Source organism: Odontesthes bonariensis, chromosome 10 (genome assembly GCF_027942865.1).
Source record: "Odontesthes bonariensis isolate fOdoBon6 chromosome 10, fOdoBon6.hap1, whole genome shotgun sequence".
Lineage (NCBI taxonomy): Eukaryota > Metazoa > Chordata > Actinopteri > Atheriniformes > Atherinopsidae > Odontesthes > Odontesthes bonariensis.
In genome coordinates, this window is record NC_134515.1 from 39,464,095 (window position 1) to 39,491,917 (window position 27,823).

The 27,823-nt window shown below is 44.6% G+C and overlaps 1 protein-coding gene across 4 annotated transcripts in view; it reads right to left on the reverse strand.

Moving 5' to 3' along the window:
* The window catches only part of LOC142390074 (rho guanine nucleotide exchange factor 10-like protein), a 201,216-nt gene that overhangs the window by 123,378 nt on the left and 50,015 nt on the right, over positions 1-27,823 (reverse strand). The window contains exon 1 of one of the 4 annotated variants that reach the window (XM_075475445.1): positions 23,822-23,926. The exons of the other annotated variants lie outside the window; for them this stretch is intronic. The gene's annotated coding sequence lies outside the window, so the exon portion shown is untranslated. Of the gene's footprint in view, positions 1-23,821; positions 23,927-27,823 lie in introns of those variants that run through there. 4 annotated transcript variants of the gene reach the window in all.

Sequence of the window (27,823 nt, forward strand, 5' to 3'; positions counted from 1 at the left end):
TGGGGTTAGTTTCGCGTAGGACAATGAAATTCGGTACACTTATTCACCATGCCCAGACGCACAAAAAAGTCTCTTGCCGCCATGGTCCCACGTACACAGGAAGGCGGCCATTTTGGATGGAAAGTGCGTTTTCGTGCCATTTTTGACCGATTCCACGCCTTGCTTAAGATCGAACTTGTCCTACAGATTTAATGCTACAGACTTCAAACTTGACCAGGTTACTCTTAAGACATGGGGGGGAAAATTCATGGAGAAACTTTTTCAAAACTTAAAGGGCGTGGGCGTGGCAACTCCTCAAAGTTCGATGACTCGCCATCACTCGCCACAAAAAATGAAGTCGCTTATAACTCCCACATACATTATCCAATCTGTCCCAAACTTCATACGGTGAATGCTGGACCCAGCCTGAATGCGTACATATTATCATAACGACATCCACCTATAGCGCCACCTGCTGGGGGTTGGTAACATCTCTTTTTTTCTACATCTCGCATTTGATCGAACTCGTCCTACAGATTTAATGCTACAAGCTTGAAACTTGGCCAGATTACTCTTAAGACATGGGGGGAAAGAGTCATGGAGAAACTTTTTCAAACCTCAAAGGGCGTGGCCGTGGCGACGCCTCAAAGTTATGACTCGCCATGAAGAATTAATTCGCTTATAACTTCCACACTCATTATCCAATCTGTCCCAAACTTCATACAGTGAATGCTGGACCCAGCTTGAACGCGTACATATTATCATAGTGACATCCTCCTATAGCGCCACCTGCTGGTGGTCGGAAATGTCTTTTTTTGCCACACCTCACATTTTATAAAATTCCTCCTACAGATTTAATGCTACAAGCTTCAAACTTAGCCAGGTTACTCTTAAGACATGGGGGCAAAAATTCATGGAGAAACTTTTCCAAACTCTGAACAATTCGGGCGTGGCCAGGCGGTGAAAATCGTGTGATGGTGTTTGTGATTTGAAAGCCTTATCATCATCACAACGTCATGAAACTTGGCACACACGTCCATCCTGAACACCTTGTACGTATGTGAAGGGTATCGTATGTGGGCGGAGCAAAGTGGCTCAGTGGCGCCCCCTAGGGTACTTAAAAATGGTCCACACATTGGGGTTAGTTTTGCGTGGGACGACGAAATTCGGTACACTCATTCATCATGCCCAGACGCACAAAAAAGTCTCATGCCGCCATGGTCCCACATCCACAGGAAGTCGGCCATTTTTGATGGAAAGTGCGTTTTCGTGCCATTTTTGACCGATTCTACACCTTGTATAAGATCGAACTTGTCCTACAGATTTAATGCTACAGACTTCAAACTTGGCCAGGTTACTCTTAAGACATGGGGGGAAAAATTCATGGAGAAACTTTTTCAAACCTCAAAGGGCGTGGGCGTGGCGACGCCTCAAAGTTTGATGACTCGCCATCACTCGCCACAACAAATTAAGTTGCTTATAACTCCCACATACATTATCCAATCTGTCCCAAACTTCATACGGTGAATGCTGGACCCAGCCTGAATGGTACATATTATCATAGTGACATCCACCCATAGCGCCACCTGCTGGTGGTTGGAAACATCTTTTTTTTTCCACACCTCGCATTTTATCGAATTCGTCCTACAGATTTAATGCTACAGACTTGAAACTTGGCCAGGTTACTCTTAAGACATGGGGGGAAAAATTCATGGAGAAACTTTTTCAAATCTCAAAGGGCGTGGCCGTAGCAAGGCGGTGAAAATCTTGTAATGGCGTTTCTGATTTGAAAGCCTTATCATCATCGCAAAGTCATGAAGCTTGGCACACACGTCCACCCTGTCGACCTCGTACGTATGTAAAGGGTATCGTGTGTGGGCGGAGCAAAATGGCTCAGTGTCGCCCCCTAGAAATTTTCAACAACCCCTCCGCATTGGGGTTATTATGTGCTCGTACTAACGCAGAGGGTATCGTGCGTGTGGGCAGAGCTGCGCGACTACGGCGTTCAGCGCATTCCCCAACGTACGCACATCCCAACGTACGCACACCTCGGTCCCGCTCACAGCTGCTTGCAGCTTTCTAGTTATTCTTTCTTCTTATTCTTTGCAAAAGGTATGCGAAAACTCAGGAAAGTTTGCGAGCGCCACGTGCTAGTCGACGACATGAAAGAATCTAAACTTTATATTTTTGGGAGTCGCTCATTGGCTCTGTAGCGCCCCCTACGATGCATAAAAATGGTCCCCTTAATAGGATTAGTTTCGCGTGGGACGACGAAAGTCGGTACACTCATTCATCATGCCCAGACAAACAAAAAAGTCTGGGGTCGCCATGGTCCCACGTCCACAGGAAGGCGGCCATTTTGGATGGAAAGTGCGTTTTGGTGCCACTTTTGACCGATTCCACGCCTTGCATAAGATCGAACTTGTCCTACAGATTTAATGCTACAAGCTTCAAACTTGGCCAGGTTACTCTTAAGACATGGGGGGAAAAATTCATGGGGAAACTCTTTCAAAACTTAAAGGGCGTGGCCGTGGCGACGCTTCAAAGTTTGATGACTCGCCATCACTCGCCACAAAAAATTAAGTCGCTTATAACTCCCACATACATTATCCAATCTGTCCCAAACTTCATACGGTGAATGCTGGACCCAGCCTGAACGCGTACATATTATCATAGTGACATCCACCTATAGCGCCACCTGCTGGTGGTCGGAAACTTCTTTTTTTTCCTACACCTCGCATTTGATCGAACTTGTCCTACAGATTTCATGCTACAGACTTCAAACTTGGCCAGGTTACTCTTAAGACATGGGGGAAAAAATTCATGGAGAACCTTTTTCAAACCTCAAAGGGCGTGGCCGTGGCGACGCCTCAAATTTATGACTCGCCATTAAAAATTAAGTCGCTTATAACTTTCACATACATTATCCAATCTGTCCCAAACTTCATACGGTTATTGCTGGACCCAGCCTGAACGCGTACATATTATCATAGTGATAAAAACCTATAGCGCCACCTGCTGGTGGTTGGAAACGTCTTTTTTTTCCACACCTCAAACTCCTCCTACAGATTTAATGCTACAAGCTTCAAACTTGGCCAGGTTACTCTAGAGTCATGTGGGGAAAACTTCATGGAGACACTTTTCCAAACTCTGAACGGTGTGGGCGTGGCCAGGCGGTGAAAATCATGTGATGGCGTTTGTGATTTGAAAGCCTTATCATGATCGCAAGGTCATGAAACTTGGCACACACGTCCACCCTGATGACCTCGTACGTATGTAAAGGGTATCGTGTGTGGGCAGAGCAAAATGGCTCAGTGGCGCCCCCTAGAAATTTTCAAAAACACCTCCGCATTTGGGTTTTTATGTGCTCGTAAGTACGCAGAGGGTATCGTGCGTTTGGGCAGAGCTGCAGCTCAAGCGTCCAGCGCATGCCCCAACATGCGCACATCCCAACGTACGCACACCTCGGTCCCGCTCACAGCTGCTTGCAGCTTTCTAGTTATTATTAGGGACCGAGCAGTGAAACTGCAAGGACCCTATTGTATCTGTAAGGTTTATTATTAGGGACCGAGCAGTGAAACTGCAAGGACCCTATTGTATCTGTAAGGTTTATTATTATTATTATTCTTTCTTTCTTATTCTTTGCAAAAGGTATGCAAAAACTCAGGAAATTTTGCGAGCGCCACGTGCCGGTCGACGACATGAAAGAATCTAAACTTTATATTTTTGGGAGTCGCTCATTGGCTCTGTAGCGCCCCCTACGATGCTTAAAAATTGTCCCCGCAATAGGATTAGTTTCGCGTGGGACGACGAAATTCGGTACACTCATTCATCATGCCAAGACGCACAAAAAAGTCTCAGGCCGCCATGGTCCCACGTCCATAGGAAGTCGGCCATTTTGGATGGAAAGTGCGTTTTCGTGCCATTTTTGACCGATTCCACACCTTGTATAAGATCGAACTTGTCCTACAGATTTAATGCTACAGACTTCAAACTTGGCCAGGTTACTCTTAAGACATGGAGGGAAAAATTCATTGGCCAACTTTTTCAAAACTTAAAGGGCGTTGCCGTGGCGACGCCTCAAAGTTTGATGACTCGCCATCACTCGCCACGAAAAATGAAGTCGCTTATAACTCCCACATACATTATCCAATCTGTCCCAAACTTCATACGGTGAATTCTGGACACAGCCTGAACGTGCACATACAAAAAAGTGATATCCACCTACAGCGCCACCTAATGGTGGTCGGAAACTTCATTTTTTTTCCACACCTCTTATTTGATCAAACTCCTCCTACATATTTCATGCTAAAATCTTCAAACTTGGCTAGGTTACTCTTAAGACATGAGGGCAAAACTCCATGGAGAAACTTTTCCAAACTCTGAACGGTGTGGGCGTGGCCAGAGGTGAAAATCGTGTGATGGCGTTTGTAATATGAAAGCCTTATCATCATCGTAAAGTCATGAAACTTGGTACACACGTCCACCCTGATGACCTCGTACGTATGTGAAGGGTATTGTGTGTGGGCGGAGCAAAATGGCTCAGTGGCGCCCCCTAGAAATTTTCAAAAACCCCTATGCATTGGGGTTATTGTGTGCTCGTTCTTTCTTTCTCATTCTTTGCAAAAGGTATGCGAAAACTCAGGAAATTTTGCGAGCGCCACCTGCCAGTCGACGACATGAAAGAATCTAAACTTTATATTTTTGGGAGTCGCTCATTGGCTCTGTAGCGCCCCCTATAATGCTTAAAAATGGTCTCCACAATAGGATTAGTTTCGCGTGGGACGACGAAATTCGGTACACTCATTCATCATGCCAAGACGCACAAAAAAGTCTCAGGCCGCCATGGTCCCACGTCCACAGGAAGTCGGCCATTTTGGATGGAAAGTGCGTTTTCGTGCCATTTTTGACCGATTCCACACCTTGTATAAGATCGAACTTGTCCTACAGATTTAATGCTACAGACTTCAAACTTGGCCAGGTTACTCTTAAGACATGGAGGGAAAAATTCATTGGCCAACTTTTTCAAAACTTAAAGGGCGTGGCCGTGGCGACGCCTCAAAGTTTGATGACTCGCCATCACTCGCCACGAAAAATGAAGTCGCTTATAACTCCCACATATATTATCCAATCTGTCCCAAACTTCATACGGTGAATGCTGGACCCAGACTGAAAGCTCACATATAAAATAGTGACATCCACCTATAGCGCCACCTGCTGGTGGTTGGAAATGTCTTTTTTTTTCCACACCTCGCATTTGATCAAACTCCTCCTACAGATTTCATGCTACGAGCTTCAAACTTGGCCAGGTTACTCTTAAGACATGGGGGGAAAAAATCATTGGCCAACTTTTTCAAACCTCAAAGGGCGTGGCCGTGGCGACGCCTCAAATTTATAACTCGCCATAAAAAATTAAGTCGCTTATAACTCCCACAAACATTATCCAATCTGTCCCAAACTTCATACGGTGAATGCTGGACCCAGCCTGAATGTGTACATATAAAATAGAGACATCCACCTACAGCGCCACCTGCTGGTGGTTGGAAATGTCTTTTTGTTTTCACACCTCACATTTGATCAAACTCCTCCTACAGATTTCATGCTACAAGCTTCAAACTTGGCCAGGTTACTCTTAAGACATGGGATGAAAAAATCATTGGCCAACTTTTTCAAACCTCAAAGGGCGTGGCCGTGGCGACGCCTCAAATTTATGACTCGCCATGAAAAATTAAGTCGCTTATAACTCCCACATACATTATCCAATCTTTCCCAAACATCATACGGTGATTGCTCGACCCAGCCTGAACACGCACATATAAAATACTGACATCCACCTACAGCGCCACCTGCTGGTGGTCGGAAAAGTCTTTTTTTTCCACACCTCAAACTCCTCCTACAGATTTAATGCTACAAGCTTCAAACTTGGCCATGTTACTCTTAAGACATGGGGGCAAAAATTCATGGAGAAACTTTTCCAAACTCTGAACGGTGTGGGCGTGGCCAGAGGTGAAAATCGTGTGATGGCTTTTGTGATATGAAAGCCTTATCATCATCGCAAAGTCATGAAACTTGGTACACACGTCCACCCTGACGACCTCGTACGTATGTAAAGGGTATTGTGTGTGGGCGGAGCAAAATGGCTCAGTGGCGCCCCCTAGAAATTTTCAAAAACCCCTATGCATTGGGGTTATTGTGTGCTCGTACGTACGCAATGGGAATCATGCGTGTGGGCAGAGCTGCGCAACTACGGCGTCCAGCGCATAGCCAACGTTTGTACATCCCAACGTACGCACACTCGGTCCCGCTCACAGCTGCTTGCAGCTTTCTAGTTATTATTATTCTTTCTTATTCTTTGCAAAAGGTATGCGAAAACTCATGAAATTTTGCGAGCGCCACGTGCCGGTCGACGACATGAAAGAATCTAAACTTTATATTTTTGGGAGTCGCTCATTGACTCTGTAGCGCCCCCTATGATGCTTAAAAATGGTCCCCTTAATAGGATTAGTTTCGCGTGGGACGACGAAATTTGGTACACTCATTCATCATGCCCAGACGCAAAAAAAAGTCTCTTGCCGCCATGGTCCCACGTACACAGGAAGGCGGCCATTTTGGATGGAAAGTGCGTTTTCGTGCCATTTTTGACCGATTCCACGCCTTGCTTAAGATCGAACTTGTCCTACAGATTTAATGCTATAGACTTCAAACTTGGCCAGTTTACTCTTAAGACATGGAGGGAAAAATTCATTGGCCAACTTTTCAAAACTTAAAGGGCGTGGCCGTGGCGACGCCTCAAAGTTTGATGACTCGCCATCACTCGCCACGAAAATTGAAGTCGCTTATAACTCCCACATATATTATCCAATCTGTCCCAAACTTCAAACGGTGAATGCTGGACCCAGCCTGAAAGCTCACATATAAAATAGTGACATCCACCTATAGCGCCACCTGCTGGTGGTTGGAAATGTCTTTTTTTTTCCACACCTCGCATTTGATCGAACTCCTCCTACATATTTAATACAAAAACCTTCAAACTTGGCCAGGTTGCTCTTAACACATGGGCCGAAAAAATCATTGGCCAACTTTTTCAAAACTTAAAGGGCGTGGCCGTGGCGACACCTCAAATTAATGACGCGCCATAAAAAATTAAGTCGCTTATAACTCCCACATACATTATCCAATCTGTCCCAAACTTCATACGGTGAATGCTGGACCCAGCCTGAACGTGCACATACAAAAAAGTGATATCCACCTACAGCGCCACCTAATGGTGGTTGGAAACTTCATTTTTTTCCAGGCCTCTTATTTGATCAAACTCCTCCTACATATTTCATGCTAAAATCTTTAAACTTGGCCAGGTTACTCTTAAGACATGACGGCAAAACTTCATGGGGAAACTTTTCCAAACTCTGAACGGTGTGGGCGTGGCCAGAGGTGAAAATCGTGTGATGCTGTTTGTAATATGAAAGCCTTATCATCATCGTAAAGTCATGAAACTTGGCACACACGTCCACCCTGACGACCTCGTATGTATGTAAAGGGTATTGTGTGTGGGCGGAGCAAAATGGCTCAGTGGCGCCCCCTAGAAATTTTCAAAAACCCCTCCGCATTGGGGTTATTATGTGCTCGTACGTACGCAGAGGGTATCGTGCGTGTGGGCAGAGCTGCGCGTCTACGGCATCCAGCGCATGCCCCAACGTGCGCACATCCAACGTACGCACACCTCGGTCCCGCTCACAGCTGCTTGCAGCTTTCTAGTTATTCTTTCTTATTCTTTGCAAAAGGTATGCGAAAACTCAGGAAATTTTGCGAGCGCCATGTGCCGGTCGACGACATGAAAGAATCTAAACTTTATATTTTTGGGAGTCGCTCATTGGCTCTGTAGCGCCCCCTACGATGCTTAAAAATTGTCCCCGAAATAGGATTAGTTTCGCGTGGGAAGACGAAATTCGGTACACTCATTCATCATGCCAAGACGCACAAAAAAGTCTCAGGCCGTCATGGTCCCACGTCCACAGGAAGTCGGCCATTTTGGATGGAAAGTGCGTTTTCGTGCCATTTTTGACCGATTCCACGCCTTGTATAAGATCGAACTTGTCCTACAGATTTAATGCTACAGACTTCAAACTTGGCCAGGTTACTCTTAAGACATGGAGGGAAAAATTCATTGGCCAACTTTTTCAAAACTTAAAGGGCGTGGCCGTGGCGACGCCTCAAAGTTTGATGACTCGCCATCACTCGCCACGAAAAATGAAGTCGCTTATAACTCCCACATACATTATCCAATCTGTCCCAAACTTCATACGGTGAATGCTGGACCCAGACTGAAAGCTCACATATAAAATAGTGACATCCACCTATAGCGCCACCTGCTGGTGGATGGAAATGTCTTTTTTTTTCCACACCTCGCATTTGATCGAACTCCTCCTACATATTTAATGCAAAAACCTTCAAACTTGGCCAGGTTGCTCTTAAGACATGGGCCGAAAAAATCATTGGCCAACTTTTTCAAAACTTAAAGGGCGTGGCCGTGGCGACACCTCAAATTTATGACTCGCCATAAAAAATCAAGTCGCTTATAACTCCCACAAACATTATCCAATCTGTCCCAAACTTCATACTGTGACTGCTGGACCCAGCCTGAATGTGTACATACAAAAAAGTGATATCCACCTACAGCGCCACCTGCTGGTGGTTGGAAATTTCTTTTTTTTTCCACACCTCTTATTTGATCAAACTCCTCCTACAGATTTCATGCTACAAGCTTCAAACTTGGCCAGGTTACTCTTAAGACATGGGGGAAAAAAATCATTGGCCAACTTTTTCAAACCTCAAAGGGCGTGGCCGTGGCGACGCCTCAAATTTATGACGCGCCATAAAAAATTAAGTCGCTTATAACTCCCACATACATTATCCAATCTGTCCCAAACTTCATACGGTGAATGCTGGACCCAGCCTGAACGTGCACATATAAAAAAGTGATATCCACCTACAGCGCCACCTAATGGTGGTTGGAAGCTTCATTTTTTTCCACACCTCTTATTTGATCAAACTCCTACTACATATTTCATGCTAAAATCTTCAAACTTGGCCAGGTTACTCTTAAGACATGAGGGCAAAACTTCATGGAGAAACTTTTCCAAACTCTGAACGGTGTGGGCGTGGCCAGAGGTGAAAATCGTGTGATGGCGTTTGCAATATGAAAGCCTTATCATCATCGCAAAGTCATGAAACTTGGTACTCACGTCCACCCTGACGACCTTGTACGTATGTAAAGGGTATTGTGTGTGGGCGGAAAAAAATGGCTCAGTGGCGCCCCCTAGAAATTTTCAAAAAACCCTCCGCATTGGGGTTATTATGTGCTCATACGTACGCAGAGGGTATCGTGCGTGTGGGCAGAGCTGCGCGTCTACGGTGTTCAGCGCATGCCCAACGTGCGCACATCCCAACGTACGCACACTCGGTCCCGCTCACAGCTGCTTGCAGCTTTCTAGTTAGGGACCGAGCAGTGAAACTGCAAGGACCCTATTGTATCTGTAAGGTTTATTATTATTATTATTATTCTTTCTTATTCTTTGCAAAAGGTATGCGAAAACTCAGGAAATTTTGCGAGCACCACCTGCCAGTCGACGACATGAAAGAATCTAAACTTTATATTTTTGGGAGTCGCTCATTGGCTCTGTAGCGCCCCCTACGATGCTTAAAAATTGTCCCCGCAATAGGATTAGTTTCGCGTGGGACGACGAAATTCGGTACACTCATTCATCATGCCAAGACGCACAAAAAAGTCTGGGGTCGCCATGGTCCCACGTCCACAGGAAGGCGGCCATTTTGGATGGAAAGTGCGTTTTGGTGCCACTTTTGACCGATTCCACGCCTTGCATAAGATCGAACTTGTCCTACAGATTTAATGCTACAAGCTTCAAACTTGGCCAGGTTACTCTTAAGACATGGGGGGAAAAATTCATGGGGAAACTCTTTCAAAACTTAAAGGGCGTGGCCGTGGCGACGCTTCAAAGTTTGATGACTCGCCATCACTCGCCACAAAAAATTAAGTCGCTTATAACTCCCACATACATTATCCAATCTGTCCCAAACTTCATACGGTGAATGCTGGACCCAGCCTGAACGCGTACATATTATCATAGTGACATCCACCTATAGCGCCACCTGCTGGTGGTCGGAAACTTCTTTTTTTTCCTACACCTCGCATTTGATCGAACTTGTCCTACAGATTTCATGCTACAGACTTCAAACTTGGCCAGGTTACTCTTAAGACATGGGGGAAAAAATTCATGGAGAACCTTTTTCAAACCTCAAAGGGCGTGGCCGTGGCGACGCCTCAAATTTATGACTCGCCATTAAAAATTAAGTCGCTTATAACTTTCACATACATTATCCAATCTGTCCCAAACTTCATACGGTTATTGCTGGACCCAGCCTGAACGCGTACATATTATCATAGTGATAAAAACCTATAGCGCCACCTGCTGGTGGTTGGAAACGTCTTTTTTTTCCACACCTCAAACTCCTCCTACAGATTTAATGCTACAAGCTTCAAACTTGGCCAGGTTACTCTAGAGTCATGTGGGGAAAACTTCATGGAGACACTTTTCCAAACTCTGAACGGTGTGGGCGTGGCCAGGCGGTGAAAATCATGTGATGGCGTTTGTGATTTGAAAGCCTTATCATGATCGCAAGGTCATGAAACTTGGCACACACGTCCACCCTGATGACCTCGTACGTATGTAAAGGGTATCGTGTGTGGGCAGAGCAAAATGGCTCAGTGGCGCCCCCTAGAAATTTTCAAAAACACCTCCGCATTTGGGTTTTTATGTGCTCGTAAGTACGCAGAGGGTATCGTGCGTTTGGGCAGAGCTGCAGCTCAAGCGTCCAGCGCATGCCCCAACATGCGCACATCCCAACGTACGCACACCTCGGTCCCGCTCACAGCTGCTTGCAGCTTTCTAGTTATTATTAGGGACCGAGCAGTGAAACTGCAAGGACCCTATTGTATCTGTAAGGTTTATTATTAGGGACCGAGCAGTGAAACTGCAAGGACCCTATTGTATCTGTAAGGTTTATTATTATTATTATTCTTTCTTTCTTATTCTTTGCAAAAGGTATGCAAAAACTCAGGAAATTTTGCGAGCGCCACGTGCCGGTCGACGACATGAAAGAATCTAAACTTTATATTTTTGGGAGTCGCTCATTGGCTCTGTAGCGCCCCCTACGATGCTTAAAAATTGTCCCCGCAATAGGATTAGTTTCGCGTGGGACGACGAAATTCGGTACACTCATTCATCATGCCAAGACGCACAAAAAAGTCTCAGGCCGCCATGGTCCCACGTCCATAGGAAGTCGGCCATTTTGGATGGAAAGTGCGTTTTCGTGCCATTTTTGACCGATTCCACACCTTGTATAAGATCGAACTTGTCCTACAGATTTAATGCTACAGACTTCAAACTTGGCCAGGTTACTCTTAAGACATGGAGGGAAAAATTCATTGGCCAACTTTTTCAAAACTTAAAGGGCGTTGCCGTGGCGACGCCTCAAAGTTTGATGACTCGCCATCACTCGCCACGAAAAATGAAGTCGCTTATAACTCCCACATACATTATCCAATCTGTCCCAAACTTCATACGGTGAATTCTGGACACAGCCTGAACGTGCACATACAAAAAAGTGATATCCACCTACAGCGCCACCTAATGGTGGTCGGAAACTTCATTTTTTTTCCACACCTCTTATTTGATCAAACTCCTCCTACATATTTCATGCTAAAATCTTCAAACTTGGCTAGGTTACTCTTAAGACATGAGGGCAAAACTCCATGGAGAAACTTTTCCAAACTCTGAACGGTGTGGGCGTGGCCAGAGGTGAAAATCGTGTGATGGCGTTTGTAATATGAAAGCCTTATCATCATCGTAAAGTCATGAAACTTGGTACACACGTCCACCCTGATGACCTCGTACGTATGTGAAGGGTATTGTGTGTGGGCGGAGCAAAATGGCTCAGTGGCGCCCCCTAGAAATTTTCAAAAACCCCTATGCATTGGGGTTATTGTGTGCTCGTTCTTTCTTTCTCATTCTTTGCAAAAGGTATGCGAAAACTCAGGAAATTTTGCGAGCGCCACCTGCCAGTCGACGACATGAAAGAATCTAAACTTTATATTTTTGGGAGTCGCTCATTGGCTCTGTAGCGCCCCCTATAATGCTTAAAAATGGTCTCCACAATAGGATTAGTTTCGCGTGGGACGACGAAATTCGGTACACTCATTCATCATGCCAAGACGCACAAAAAAGTCTCAGGCCGCCATGGTCCCACGTCCACAGGAAGTCGGCCATTTTGGATGGAAAGTGCGTTTTCGTGCCATTTTTGACCGATTCCACACCTTGTATAAGATCGAACTTGTCCTACAGATTTAATGCTACAGACTTCAAACTTGGCCAGGTTACTCTTAAGACATGGAGGGAAAAATTCATTGGCCAACTTTTTCAAAACTTAAAGGGCGTGGCCGTGGCGACGCCTCAAAGTTTGATGACTCGCCATCACTCGCCACGAAAAATGAAGTCGCTTATAACTCCCACATATATTATCCAATCTGTCCCAAACTTCATACGGTGAATGCTGGACCCAGACTGAAAGCTCACATATAAAATAGTGACATCCACCTATAGCGCCACCTGCTGGTGGTTGGAAATGTCTTTTTTTTTCCACACCTCGCATTTGATCAAACTCCTCCTACAGATTTCATGCTACGAGCTTCAAACTTGGCCAGGTTACTCTTAAGACATGGGGGGAAAAAATCATTGGCCAACTTTTTCAAACCTCAAAGGGCGTGGCCGTGGCGACGCCTCAAATTTATAACTCGCCATAAAAAATTAAGTCGCTTATAACTCCCACAAACATTATCCAATCTGTCCCAAACTTCATACGGTGAATGCTGGACCCAGCCTGAATGTGTACATATAAAATAGAGACATCCACCTACAGCGCCACCTGCTGGTGGTTGGAAATGTCTTTTTGTTTTCACACCTCACATTTGATCAAACTCCTCCTACAGATTTCATGCTACAAGCTTCAAACTTGGCCAGGTTACTCTTAAGACATGGGATGAAAAAATCATTGGCCAACTTTTTCAAACCTCAAAGGGCGTGGCCGTGGCGACGCCTCAAATTTATGACTCGCCATGAAAAATTAAGTCGCTTATAACTCCCACATACATTATCCAATCTTTCCCAAACATCATACGGTGATTGCTCGACCCAGCCTGAACACGCACATATAAAATACTGACATCCACCTACAGCGCCACCTGCTGGTGGTCGGAAAAGTCTTTTTTTTCCACACCTCAAACTCCTCCTACAGATTTAATGCTACAAGCTTCAAACTTGGCCATGTTACTCTTAAGACATGGGGGCAAAAATTCATGGAGAAACTTTTCCAAACTCTGAACGGTGTGGGCGTGGCCAGAGGTGAAAATCGTGTGATGGCTTTTGTGATATGAAAGCCTTATCATCATCGCAAAGTCATGAAACTTGGTACACACGTCCACCCTGACGACCTCGTACGTATGTAAAGGGTATTGTGTGTGGGCGGAGCAAAATGGCTCAGTGGCGCCCCCTAGAAATTTTCAAAAACCCCTATGCATTGGGGTTATTGTGTGCTCGTACGTACGCAATGGGAATCATGCGTGTGGGCAGAGCTGCGCAACTACGGCGTCCAGCGCATAGCCAACGTTTGTACATCCCAACGTACGCACACTCGGTCCCGCTCACAGCTGCTTGCAGCTTTCTAGTTATTATTATTCTTTCTTATTCTTTGCAAAAGGTATGCGAAAACTCATGAAATTTTGCGAGCGCCACGTGCCGGTCGACGACATGAAAGAATCTAAACTTTATATTTTTGGGAGTCGCTCATTGACTCTGTAGCGCCCCCTATGATGCTTAAAAATGGTCCCCTTAATAGGATTAGTTTCGCGTGGGACGACGAAATTTGGTACACTCATTCATCATGCCCAGACGCAAAAAAAAGTCTCTTGCCGCCATGGTCCCACGTACACAGGAAGGCGGCCATTTTGGATGGAAAGTGCGTTTTCGTGCCATTTTTGACCGATTCCACGCCTTGCTTAAGATCGAACTTGTCCTACAGATTTAATGCTATAGACTTCAAACTTGGCCAGTTTACTCTTAAGACATGGAGGGAAAAATTCATTGGCCAACTTTTCAAAACTTAAAGGGCGTGGCCGTGGCGACGCCTCAAAGTTTGATGACTCGCCATCACTCGCCACGAAAATTGAAGTCGCTTATAACTCCCACATATATTATCCAATCTGTCCCAAACTTCAAACGGTGAATGCTGGACCCAGCCTGAAAGCTCACATATAAAATAGTGACATCCACCTATAGCGCCACCTGCTGGTGGTTGGAAATGTCTTTTTTTTTCCACACCTCGCATTTGATCGAACTCCTCCTACATATTTAATACAAAAACCTTCAAACTTGGCCAGGTTGCTCTTAACACATGGGCCGAAAAAATCATTGGCCAACTTTTTCAAAACTTAAAGGGCGTGGCCGTGGCGACACCTCAAATTAATGACGCGCCATAAAAAATTAAGTCGCTTATAACTCCCACATACATTATCCAATCTGTCCCAAACTTCATACGGTGAATGCTGGACCCAGCCTGAACGTGCACATACAAAAAAGTGATATCCACCTACAGCGCCACCTAATGGTGGTTGGAAACTTCATTTTTTTCCAGGCCTCTTATTTGATCAAACTCCTCCTACATATTTCATGCTAAAATCTTTAAACTTGGCCAGGTTACTCTTAAGACATGACGGCAAAACTTCATGGGGAAACTTTTCCAAACTCTGAACGGTGTGGGCGTGGCCAGAGGTGAAAATCGTGTGATGCTGTTTGTAATATGAAAGCCTTATCATCATCGTAAAGTCATGAAACTTGGCACACACGTCCACCCTGACGACCTCGTATGTATGTAAAGGGTATTGTGTGTGGGCGGAGCAAAATGGCTCAGTGGCGCCCCCTAGAAATTTTCAAAAACCCCTCCGCATTGGGGTTATTATGTGCTCGTACGTACGCAGAGGGTATCGTGCGTGTGGGCAGAGCTGCGCGTCTACGGCATCCAGCGCATGCCCCAACGTGCGCACATCCAACGTACGCACACCTCGGTCCCGCTCACAGCTGCTTGCAGCTTTCTAGTTATTCTTTCTTATTCTTTGCAAAAGGTATGCGAAAACTCAGGAAATTTTGCGAGCGCCATGTGCCGGTCGACGACATGAAAGAATCTAAACTTTATATTTTTGGGAGTCGCTCATTGGCTCTGTAGCGCCCCCTACGATGCTTAAAAATTGTCCCCGAAATAGGATTAGTTTCGCGTGGGAAGACGAAATTCGGTACACTCATTCATCATGCCAAGACGCACAAAAAAGTCTCAGGCCGTCATGGTCCCACGTCCACAGGAAGTCGGCCATTTTGGATGGAAAGTGCGTTTTCGTGCCATTTTTGACCGATTCCACGCCTTGTATAAGATCGAACTTGTCCTACAGATTTAATGCTACAGACTTCAAACTTGGCCAGGTTACTCTTAAGACATGGAGGGAAAAATTCATTGGCCAACTTTTTCAAAACTTAAAGGGCGTGGCCGTGGCGACGCCTCAAAGTTTGATGACTCGCCATCACTCGCCACGAAAAATGAAGTCGCTTATAACTCCCACATACATTATCCAATCTGTCCCAAACTTCATACGGTGAATGCTGGACCCAGACTGAAAGCTCACATATAAAATAGTGACATCCACCTATAGCGCCACCTGCTGGTGGATGGAAATGTCTTTTTTTTTCCACACCTCGCATTTGATCGAACTCCTCCTACATATTTAATGCAAAAACCTTCAAACTTGGCCAGGTTGCTCTTAAGACATGGGCCGAAAAAATCATTGGCCAACTTTTTCAAAACTTAAAGGGCGTGGCCGTGGCGACACCTCAAATTTATGACTCGCCATAAAAAATCAAGTCGCTTATAACTCCCACAAACATTATCCAATCTGTCCCAAACTTCATACTGTGACTGCTGGACCCAGCCTGAATGTGTACATACAAAAAAGTGATATCCACCTACAGCGCCACCTGCTGGTGGTTGGAAATTTCTTTTTTTTTCCACACCTCTTATTTGATCAAACTCCTCCTACAGATTTCATGCTACAAGCTTCAAACTTGGCCAGGTTACTCTTAAGACATGGGGGAAAAAAATCATTGGCCAACTTTTTCAAACCTCAAAGGGCGTGGCCGTGGCGACGCCTCAAATTTATGACGCGCCATAAAAAATTAAGTCGCTTATAACTCCCACATACATTATCCAATCTGTCCCAAACTTCATACGGTGAATGCTGGACCCAGCCTGAACGTGCACATATAAAAAAGTGATATCCACCTACAGCGCCACCTAATGGTGGTTGGAAGCTTCATTTTTTTCCACACCTCTTATTTGATCAAACTCCTACTACATATTTCATGCTAAAATCTTCAAACTTGGCCAGGTTACTCTTAAGACATGAGGGCAAAACTTCATGGAGAAACTTTTCCAAACTCTGAACGGTGTGGGCGTGGCCAGAGGTGAAAATCGTGTGATGGCGTTTGCAATATGAAAGCCTTATCATCATCGCAAAGTCATGAAACTTGGTACTCACGTCCACCCTGACGACCTTGTACGTATGTAAAGGGTATTGTGTGTGGGCGGAAAAAAATGGCTCAGTGGCGCCCCCTAGAAATTTTCAAAAAACCCTCCGCATTGGGGTTATTATGTGCTCATACGTACGCAGAGGGTATCGTGCGTGTGGGCAGAGCTGCGCGTCTACGGTGTTCAGCGCATGCCCAACGTGCGCACATCCCAACGTACGCACACTCGGTCCCGCTCACAGCTGCTTGCAGCTTTCTAGTTAGGGACCGAGCAGTGAAACTGCAAGGACCCTATTGTATCTGTAAGGTTTATTATTATTATTATTATTCTTTCTTATTCTTTGCAAAAGGTATGCGAAAACTCAGGAAATTTTGCGAGCACCACCTGCCAGTCGACGACATGAAAGAATCTAAACTTTATATTTTTGGGAGTCGCTCATTGGCTCTGTAGCGCCCCCTACGATGCTTAAAAATTGTCCCCGCAATAGGATTAGTTTCGCGTGGGACGACGAAATTCGGTACACTCATTCATCATGCCAAGACGCACAAAAAAGTCTCAGGCCGCCATGGTCCCACGTCCACAGGAAGTCAGCCATTTTGGATGGAAAGTGCGTTTTCGTGCCATTTTTGACCGATTCCACACCTTGTATAAGATCGAACTTGTCCTACAGATTTAATGCTACAGACTTCAAACTTGGCCAGGTTACTCTTAAGACATGGAGGGAAAAATTCATTGGCCAACTTTTTCAAAACTTAAAGGGCGTGGCCGTGGAGACGCCTCAAAGTTTGATGACTCGCCATCACTCGCCACGAAAAATGAAGTCGCTTATAACTCCCACATACATTATCCAATCTGTCCCAAACTTCATACGGTGAATGCTGGACCCAGACTGAAAGCTCACATATAAAATAGTGACATCCACCTATAGCGCCACCTGCTGGTGGATGGAAATGTCTTTTTTTTTCCACACCTCGCATTTGATCGAACTCCTCCTACATGTTTAATGCAAAAACCTTCAAACTTGGCCAGGTTGCTCTTAAGACATGGGCCGAAAAAATCTTTGGCCAACTTTTTCAAAACTTAAAGGGCGTGGCCGTGGCGACACCTCAAATTTATGACTCGCCATAAAAAATCAAGTCGCTTATAACTCCCACAAACATTATCCAATCTGTCCCAAACTTCATACGGTGACTGCTGGACCCAGCCTGAATGTGTACATACAAAAAAGTGATATCCACCTACAGCGCCACCTGCTGGTGGTTGGAAATTTCTTTTTTTTTCCACACCTCTTATTTGATCAAACTCCTCCTACAGATTTCATGCTACAAGCTTCAAACTTGGCCAGGTTACTCTTAAGACATGGGGGGAAAAAATCATTGGCCAACTTTTTCAAACCTCAAAGGGCGTGGCCGTGGCGACGCCTCAAATTTATGACGCGCCATAAAAAATTAAGTCGCTTATAACTCCCACATACATTATCCAATCTGTCCCAAACTTCATACGGTGAATGCTGGACCCAGCCTGAACGTGCACATATAAAAAAGTGATATCCACCTACAGCGCCACCTAATGGTGGTTGGAAACTTCATTTTTTTCCACACCTCTTATTTGATCAAACTCCTCCTACATATTTCATGCTAAAATCTTCAAACTTGGCCAGGTTACTCTTAAGACATGAGGGCAAAACTTCATGGAGAAACTTTTCCAAACTCTGAACGGTGTGGGCGTGGCCAGAGGTGAAAATCGTGTGATGGCGTTTGCAATATGAAAGCCTTTTCATCATCGCAAAGTCATGAAACTTGGTACTCACGTCCACCCTGACGACCTCGTACGTATGTAAAGGGTATTGTGTGTGGGCGGAGAAAAATGGCTCAGTGGCGCCCCCTAGAAATTTTCAAAAACCCCTATGCATTGGGGTTATTGTGTGCTCGTACGTACACAATGGGAATCGTGCGTGTGGGTAGAGCTGCGCAACTACGGCGTCCAGCGCATGCCCAACGTGCGCACATCCCAACGTGCGCACATCCCAACGTACGCACACTCGGTCCCGCTCACAGCTGCTTGCAGCTTTCTAGTTATTATTATTATTATTCTTATTCTTTGCAAAAGGTATGCGAAAACTCTTGAAATTTTGCGAGCGCCACCTGCCAGTCGACGACATGAAAGAATCTAAACTTTATATTTTTGGGAGTCGCTCATTGACTCTGTAGCGCCCCCTACGATGGTTAAAAATGGTGCCCGCAATGGGGTTAGTTTCGCGGAGGACGACGAAATTTGGTACACTCATTCATCATGCCAAGACGCACAAAAAAGTCTCAGGCCGCCAATGTGCCACGTCCACAGGAAGGCGGCCATTTTGGATGGAAAGTGCGTTTTCGTGCCATTTTTGACCGATTCCACGCCTTGCATAAGATCGAACTTGTCCTACAGATTTAATGCTACAGACTTGAAACTTGGCCAGGTTAGTCTTAAGACATGGGGGGAAAAATTCATTGGCCAACTTTTTCAAAACTTAAAGGGTGTGGCTGTGGCAACGCCTCAAAGTTTGATGACTCGCCATCACTCGCCACAAAAAATTAAGTCGCTTATAACTTCCACATACATAATCCAATCTTTCCCAAAGTTCAAACTGTGATTGCTGGACCCAGCCTGAACGCGCACCTATAAAATAGTGACATCCACCTATAGCGCCACCTGCTGGTGGTTGGAAATGTCTTTTTTTTTTCCACACCTCGCATTTGATCGAACTCCTCCTACATATTTAATGCTAAACGATTCAAACTTGGCCAGGCTACTCTTAAGACATGGGCCGAAAAAATCATTGGCCAACTTTTTCAAAACTTAAAGGGCGTGGCCGTGGCGACGCCTCAAATTTATGACGCGCCATAAAAAATTAAGTCGCTTATAATTTCCACACTCATTATCCAATCTGTCCCAAACTTCATACGTTGAATGCTGGACCCGACCTGAACGCGTACATATTATCATAGTGACATCCTCCTATAGCGCCACCTGCTGGTGGTTGGAAACCTCTTTTTTTTCCGCACGTCACATTTTTTCAAACTCCTCCTACAGATTTAATGCCACAAGCTTCAAACTTGGCCAGGTTACTCTTAAGTCATGTGGGGAAAAATTCATGGAGACACTTTTCCAAACTCTGAACGGTGTGGGCGTGGCCAGGCGGTGAAAATCAAGTGATGGCGTTTGTGATTTGAAAGCCTTATCATGATCGCAAGGTCATGAAACTTGGCACACACGTCCACCCTGATGACCTCGTACGTATGTAAAGGGTATCGTGTGTGGGCAGAGCAAAATGGCTCAGTGGCGCCCCCTAGAAATTTTCAAAAACACCTCCGCATTTGGGTTTTTATGTGCTCGTAAGTACGCAGAGGGTATCGTGCGTTTGGGCAGAGCTGCAGCTCAAGCGTCCAGCGCATGCCCCAACGTACGCACATCCCAACGTACGCACACCTCGGTCCCGCTCACAGCTGCTTGCAGCTTTCTAGTTATTATTATTATTATTAGGGACCGAGCAGTGAAACTGCAAGGACCCTATTGTATCTGTAAGGTTTATTATTAGGGACCGAGCAGTGAAACTGCAAGGACCCTATTGTATCTGTAAGGATTATTATTTTTCTCCTCCGTTATTCTTTCTTATTCTTTGCAAAAGGTATGCGAAAACTCAGGAAATTTTGCGAGCGCCACCTGCCAGTCGACGACATGAAAGAATCTAAACTTTATATTTTTGGGAGTTGCTCATTGACTCTGTAGCGCCCCCTACAATGCTTAAAAATGGTGCCCGCAATGGGGTTAGTTTCGCGTAGGACAATGAAATTCGGTACACTCATTCATCATGCCCAGACGCACAAAACAGTCTTTTGCCGCCATGGTCCCACGTCCACAGGAAGGCGGCCATTTTGGATGGAAAGTGCGTTTTCGTGCCATTTTTGACCGATTCCACGCCTTGCATAAGATCGAACTTGTCCTACAGATTTCATGCTACAGACTTGAAACTTGGCCAGGTTACTCTTAAGACATGGAGGGAAAAATTCATTGGCCAACTTTTTCAAAACTTAAAGGGCGTGGCCGTGGCGACGCCTCAAAGTTTGATGACTCGCCATCACTCGCCACGAAAAATGAAGTCGCTTATAACTTCCACATACATAATCCAATCTTTCCCAAAGTTCAACCGGTGATTGCTGGACCCAGCTTGAACGCGCACATATAAAATAGTGACATCCACCTATAGCGCCACCTGCTGGTGGTTGGAAGTGTCTTTTTTTTTCCACACCTCGCATTTGATCAAACTCCTCCTACAGATTTCATGCTACAAGCTTCAAACTTGGCCAGGTTACTCTTAGGACATGGGCCGAAAAAATCATTGGCCAACTTTTTTAAAACTTAAAGGGTGTGGCCGTGGCGACGCCTCAAATTTATGACCCGCCATAAAAAATTAAGTCGCTTATAACTCCCACATACATTATCCAATCTGTCCCAAACTTCATACGGTGATTGCTGGACCCAGCCTGAACGCGCACATATAACATAGTGACATCCACCTACAGCGCCACCTAATGGTGGTCGGAAACGTCTCTTTTTTTTCACACCTCGCATTTGATCAAACTCCTCCTACATATTTTATGCTAAAATCTTCAAACTTGGCCAGGTTACTCTTAAGACACGGGGGAAAAATTAATTGAAAAACTTTTCAAAACTCTGAACGGTGTGGGCGTGGCCAGGTGGTGAAAATCGTGTGATGGCGTTTGTGATTTGAAAGCCTTATCATCATCTCAAGGTCATGAAACTTGGCACACACGTCCACCCTGTCGACCTCGTACGTATGTAAAGGGTATCGTGTGTAGGCGGAGAAAAATGGCTCATTGGCGCCCCCTAGAAATTTTCAAAAACCCCTCCGCATTGGGGTTTTTATGTGCTCGTACGTACGCAGAGGATATTGTGCGTGTGGGCAGAGCTGCAGCTCCAGCGTCATGTGCATGCCCCAACGTACGCACATCCCAACGTACGCACACCTCGGTCCCGCTCACAGCTGCTTGCAGCTTTCTAGTTTTCAATTGACTCTGTATGTCATGGTCTCTCCCCTGGCTCCTGGTAACAAGCACTTGTGCTTTCAATTAACTCTCACTCTGCTCTGCTTAATTGCTACACCTGCATTCACTCTGCCATTAACCCCTGTATATAAAGCTCTGGTTTTCAGTTCCACTCTGTCAGACCATCTGCAAACACGCTCCTGATTCCTGTTCCCTGGCAAAAGAACTCTGACTCATGTTGACAAACCCGGACCTGCTCTGAAACCCTGCCTGATCTCCAGTCCTTGAAAACCCGACCTGCCTTCTGCCTGAAATCCTCTCTAATCTCCTGCCCCGGTAATGTTGACCTGCCTTCCGCCTACCTACCACGATTTCTGCATTGCCCTTGACTGTACTGCCGCTTTGGTCATCTTTCCTGTTGTGTGTGTGTGTTCACCCCCAGAACTCCCAGCCCCGTGGCGAGTGAGCTCGGACCTACCACCACAACCACCTACACGAGACGATGCTCAAGCACTGGGGGACACACACAGGTACCTGGACCATAGCACAGTGGTTAGCACACCAGCCTGCCAAGCCAGCCACCTGGTTTCGATACCCGAGTCGGCCCCAAGTCCCTTTCCCTTTTCCTCAAACCTAAATAAACTGTTTAAACGTGACGCATTTGTGGTCCTCCTCTGTCTGGTCCTGACACTGTATGTATATTCTTAGACTGAAATGCTTTGAGATGACATTTGTTGTGATTTGGTGCTATATACATACGTATGTAAATAAAACTGAACTGAACTGGATTGAATTGAGTGAACTTAGACATTAACTTTATTGTCCCCTAAACTTAATTATTTTCCATAGACATTGTACATATATATTTGTAAGTGGGTATTCATGAATCCACACATAACCAATTGTAGCTCTTTTAATTACAATGACTCATTTCTGCCCTGTCTTTCCTATACGGATGTGGCTGGCTGCTTGCTCCAAACACTATGAAACCATAGTCTGCATATTAATAATTTTCTTAATTGTCTTGGGCTGTTATGATTGTCACTGAGTTGCTTTGGCCTTTTTAAACTTATACTTTTATGTACTTAACTACGTTTTTCTATTGTACCTGTAAAGGCGCTGTACAAATAAAGATTACTTACTTACTTAAAGAAGGATATAGCCTCCAGATCAGGAAAGCATATCCACTACAAAAAGGCCTTTATGGTGCGTTATTTTGAACGGACAGCAAAAGATGAAACCTCTGGTTTTGGAAAGAGCATAATTTATCATCTATGTAGAAAATAACTTTTTTTTTTTTTTTTTTTTTTTTTTTTACTATGGTCAAATTCAAAAATGATATTAACATGGTAAATAGTCTACACTTACACACCTTTTATATAAAACCTTAAACCTAGATTATAATATCACACACAGCTGTCTCTTCTCGTGCAAGCTGCATCCTGTCCAAAGACATGTCAACATGTGGAGAAGCAGTAGATCGAACTGCAAACCCTTAAACTTAGAGGGTTTGAGTGCTCCCTCGATCATGAGAGCTGTGTTGTTGGGGATGTAAGCCCCTGGGTCTTTGTGGCAAACTGGTCTCAGGGGAGGAGCGAGACTAAGCGCAATTCAAGACCTCGATGTAGTGACACCAAAATAGAACAGATTAATTAAAACTGAAATGCACAATTTTTTTTCCATGTTCTTTTCAAAACTTACCCTGGAAATTACGGAAAAAAAACATACTTTCCATACATATAAAATATATAATTTGCATGAAAAACAAAGAGTATAATCTGCTTAACTGCAGAAACTACAGTTTATGTACAGACTTCACTCCGATCTTTGCATTATTCCACAGGTTTATCACTCACTGAAATGGCAAAAGCTACATTATACTCACTGAGCAGCTTGTAAGCCCAACTTCCATCTGCATGAGCTGCAGCACTAAACGTTTTTTCTTTTTTATGTATATTAATATGCGCAACTGTTCCTATTATGATAGTCAGGGACTTTGCTTTTAACTTTGTAGATCTCAGATTCCCTTGTTTAAGCTCCTTGTAAATACCATCATTTATACTGAATCTAATTATAGAAGATAAGACACATACCTCGTATATCTGCAGACACTTTCACAATCACTTTTCCAACTTTTCCAGGACACTGAGAGGCATGCTGAGACCTTATAACATCTCCACACTCAGCTTACTTAAATATATTGTTTTCAAAACTTATGAGCAGAGTTGGGAAAGTTCAACAGACAAGTAGCAGATGGTGACAGATAGAAGACAGAAGTGCTGACAGGGCGAGGGACAGCCAGAAATAATTCACTTCCTCTTTTCATCAAACCAGGTTTCATTTACACTGAACATTAACTTTTGAGAAGTGGCTGTTACTCCCAACCAAAAGGATTTTCTTTTATTTAAATGGGTTTTATTAGTATAATCTCAAAGTTAAACTTACTCAAAGTTCCTTCAAAACTCCCCATCAACTCAAAGTTATTTTAAATGATGAAGTCACAGAATTATCACCAACTTTGTAGTTCCTCTCAGCTCTGCACAATGGTTTGCCTACTTTCACTTCATGGTTCTACATTTATGAACCGTATTCTCAGTGTTTGGGTTCAGTCTCAATGCTGTGTTCACAACTTGTTCTGTTGCATCCATGTAGCTGAAATGCTGTATATGCTCCTTTAAGCCTTCAAGAATATACTGAATGAATTATAATGAAGAAAATAAACCACATATTTTAAAAATATTACATGTAAACAGTTTATTGGTCCTCTATCTATAAAGCACTTTGCAAAGAAAAATGGCCAGGAGTTAAATTGGCAGCCTTCAGTTTGGTGGACAACCATTCTACCATCTGATCCAGAGCTGCTATTTTTCCACATAGAGAAAAACACCGAGTCACTGGAACTACTGTGAGAAGCCCCAGAAAATACAGGTGGCTGCCTCCACAACCGCCTGGATTATCAACTACCTGCCAAACAGAGCACAGTGTGTGAGACTGAGGGGCTGTGTGTCTGAGAAGGTGGTCCGCAGCACAGCAGCACCACAGGGGCCTGTACTCTCCTTAGCCCCTTTCACACTGCGACCCGCTACCTTAGCGGGTCCAAATTGCACCTTCGACCTGCATCGAGCAATGTGAACGCTTGGCGTGTTGGTGACCTGTGTCGCCTGAAGCCGAGTTCAGGGGGCGTGGCCTAGTGGCAGAGCGTCACACGAAACACATAAAATGCTGGGCGTGTACTATGACGTAGGCACAAGCCATGCGTCGGAGGTAGGGTTAAATACACCTTGAGTACTCGTTTTTGCAATTGTATATGCAGTTCATGGAGATGTTATTTTACGGGGTGTGGATGGTTACAACGTGGGATGCCGCCGAAGAACATATGCGGAGAATACAAGAGCACTATAGTCCCCGAAATGTGGCGGTAAATAACGTCCTCTGCTCGGAGGCTGAGGAGCTCGCGGACCTCCTTGTCTCCCCAGTTGGCCATATTAAAAAATGTCTCCAACTTGATGTAAAACAGAGTAAAACTCGTCCTCACCTGTCGCTGTTGTTCTGAATCAACTGTCCATTCTGTCTTTTAAACTCCTCACGCCACGCCCACGTCCGACCCGCGTCGATTGCGTTCACACCAAACTCGGCTCGGCAAAAAGACTAGGGTCCGACGCGGGTCGAAAGGCGAGTCGAGTTGACGCGGCAGCCCGGGTCGGCAGTGTGAACGCAACAGCGGACACGCTAAATTCGCGGATTAAGCGCGGGTTATTCCTCAGTGTGAAAGGGGCTAGTGTTTCTCTTCACTCTGCACACCTCAGACCCCCAGTACCCCTCAGAGTCCTGCCATCTCCAGAAATACTCTGATTACTGCAGCTGTTTCAGTGATGAACAAGAGGCTGGGACCTGGTTAATCACTTTATCGCATGGTGTGAGACAATTACCTCATTTTAAATACAAACTAAACAGAGGAGATGATAGTGGATTTTAGGAGGACCGGGAGTCAGCCAAATACTGTCTCCATGCAGAGAGAAGAGGTGGAGGTGGTGGAGGACAACAGATAAGTGAGAGTTTACCCAGACAGCAAACTGGACTGGAAATGCAACCCTGAAGCTGTCTGCATAACATAACAGACTGTACTTCTTAAGGAAACTTCAGTGTCTGCACCCAAATGTTGCACATCTTCTACCAGTCTGTGGTGGAGAGAACAATCTGCTTTGCAGCATCTGTTGGGGCAGCAGCATCAGAGCCAGAGACTCAAAGAAACTGATAAAGAAGGCTGGCTCTGAGCTGGGGGCTGCTCTGGGGCCCCTGGAACTGATTGTTAAAAAAGGAATGCTGCACGAGTAGATGAGCATAAAGAATAACACTGACCATCCTCTACATTGTGCTGGGAAAAAAAGTGTGTTCAATGAGAGGCTTCTTCAAATACACTGTGACACAGAGAGTTACAGAAGGTCCTTTCTTCCAGCAGCTACATTCTACATAATCACATTTCACAATCACAATTCAAATCCCATCTCCAAACGCATCTTTTTAGGTCTGCTTTTAATGTGTGATTAATGTCCTGTGTGACATACTCAAGTCTTCTGATTTTAGGATTTCTTTTTGATAGCCTGTGGTATGTCATTTAAGTATTTTCATTTGATGTTTTAGTCTTGTACTTGTAAAGAGTCTTTGTGTTTTTTTTAATAGCGCTATACAAATAAAATGTATTATTATTATTATTTTAATGACTGGAGAGGGGTTGCAACCTGTCATAATACTTATGCCTTATTTTGTTAAATACATTTTTCTGACTTCAACGAAAGTGTTGCCATTGGTTATAAAGCAGTAGAAAATAAAGAAACTAAAACTGTATTTCAACAGAAATAAATTACATCGAGATTGTACTGTAATAATGTTACATGATTTCTAACGTGGAATTAAAATAAGGCAAATATCTCAACATATTGTTAAAAGGAAGCATTAGTCTGGACCTAATCCTTAAATTCACAGAAACATTTTGAGGAAGTCTTGATCGACAGGTTATTCATATTTAAAGACACTGTAAATGATGTAGCAGTCACAGTGCCGTGTGGATTAAGAGGCTTTGAAATCTCTGACGATACCAACATTCCTATCGGAGGATGTTTACGTATGTGGATAAAACCCAGATCTGCAATTCTTCTCCACCAAGGAAAAAGAGACAGAAACTGCCTAATTTACAACAACCTTCGGCCCTTTAAAAGCTTTTGGGAGTGGAAATAAGCAACAGACACTTGCCATAAAATTGGAATAAGCTCAAACTAACAAAGCACCCTTCTTTTGGAAAGTGGGAGGCTTGCCGATTTTATCTGGACCATAAATCGAAGTTGACACTTTAACACCCTTTCCCACCAGAGAACCGACCAGATGGCTACACACGAACTGAGAAGCCTTCACTAAGACTCACCTTTAATCGAATCTGTACTGTATTAAATGTGTTTGATTACCTTATACAAGTTCTTTCAGGTTTCCAGCTTGATCACAAGACGCATATAGAGACAATTTGTACGATTCTGGCTTAAATATTGACTGAGAAATAATCTTGTTGGGAAAAGACAAACCCGCCGATGGAACCACATTGCCCCCTAGTGGTCTGTGGTGTTGAACATTTAAATCCCCACAGACCCAGTCAACCGGACAAGATTGCAACAATTTGGAACTTCCGGTTTGCTGAGCATGGAGTAGGAGTGCAGCTTTCTAGCTCCCGCTACAAACTTTTTCATTTACCATTTGGAGCCCTACTTTTCTAATCATAACGTCAAGTGACGTGAGTCAAATCGCGAATAACACCGATACCACGCAGTAATTATGTCAAAGTCTGGGAAACAAACCAAGAAAGACGTAGCAGCAGATTCTGCGGCTAGCGTTAGCAGTGCAGCTAACATATCAGCGGGAAACATCTCGGATCTGCTCGAGAAGCACAGGGCTTCATTAGCTGCTGACTTCAAGTCTTCGTTTGCGAGTTTGGAAACCAAGCTGGACAATATTCAAGCGGTGGTCACAGGCCAAGGACAGCGTATATCTGATCTCGAATCTAATGCGGAGGAGGTTAGCCAACATTTGCAGCAGCTCGAATCTACCTG